The 1,022-nt window shown below is 33.3% G+C and overlaps 1 non-coding gene across 1 annotated transcript; it reads left to right on the top strand.

Annotated features, from left to right (window-relative positions):
- Window positions 1–216: 216 nt before the first annotated feature.
- TRNAD-GUC (transfer RNA aspartic acid (anticodon GUC)) lies at window positions 217–288 on the top strand. The gene has a single exon. It is a non-coding gene; the product is annotated as a tRNA-Asp (tRNA).
- The last annotated feature ends 734 nt before the right edge of the window (window positions 289–1,022 follow it).

The raw sequence follows: 1,022 nt of genomic DNA, 5'->3' as shown, positions 1-1,022 counted from the left end.
TGTCATTTTATTTTATTTTCTGTACGTATAAGTGCTGCCAGTCAAAATTAGAAATATTCCACCAGCTTTCTCTATCTTCAAAACAACATAGTCGCTAGTCTTCTCAATAATTAGATATAGTTCATGTCACAATTTTGTATCATTCCATTCTGAGAGTTCACATTAAGTTTGTGATCGAAGCTTAAAATTGTTGAATGTAAGAAACTTAGCATCAAGGTCGTTGTAGTATAGTGGTAAGTATTCCCGCCTGTCACGCGGGTGACCCGGGTTCGATCCCCGGCAACGGCGAAATGTTTTGTTTCTCCCCTGTTTTTCCTTTTACGACAAATCCCTGTAATTGGTGATGTGAGTTTTCCTTGTGTTTTCCTTTTGCAACAAATTAATCTCTGTATTTGGTGGTGTATGAATATCCAAATGGTGCATCTTTTCGTTTTACTACTGTATTTTTTTTAATAAACAATACCAACCAACGAAAAAAAGGAAAAAAGAAACATCTTTAAAACTAACATAGTTAATTTAGAGAGAGGAACTCGCCTTATAAATCATTGTTCCTGAATAGTAAATGATGTTCTTCATCTACTATATCTTCTGGTGCATTTGTTATGTATTGGTATTGGAACTAAAACCAACTCTGAGTCTCTGAGTACCTAGCCTTGTTTACTGCCATTATCATTCTATATATAGAATGCAGTCAGCCCTTTTCCGAGCCTTGAAACAACGAAAAAATTATTTTTGTATGACCTATGTGTCACCCGGGGCGGTCCAACCGCCCTAAAGCAAAATCTTAATAAGAGGCCTATATATATATATATATATATATATTATTTAATGAACATCGTTTTAAAAAAAAAATAGACAAGCGAGGATGTAGAATTAAAAAAAATGAGAACTTAGTTTTATAAAATATAAAAAATTAAATGAATTTAGCGTTGATTGCATCACAACTGAAATGGGAGAACCCAGAAAACATAAGTGACTCCTTTTTTTTTAGTAAGTCCCTTTCTATATTTGGTAACAATTCA

The sequence above is a fragment of the Nicotiana tomentosiformis genome, chromosome 12, assembly GCF_000390325.3.
Source record: "Nicotiana tomentosiformis chromosome 12, ASM39032v3, whole genome shotgun sequence".
Classification (NCBI taxonomy): Eukaryota; Viridiplantae; Streptophyta; class Magnoliopsida; order Solanales; family Solanaceae; genus Nicotiana; species Nicotiana tomentosiformis.
Note: the sequence above shows the minus strand (reverse complement) of the source record. Positions and strands in the feature narration are given on the sequence as shown.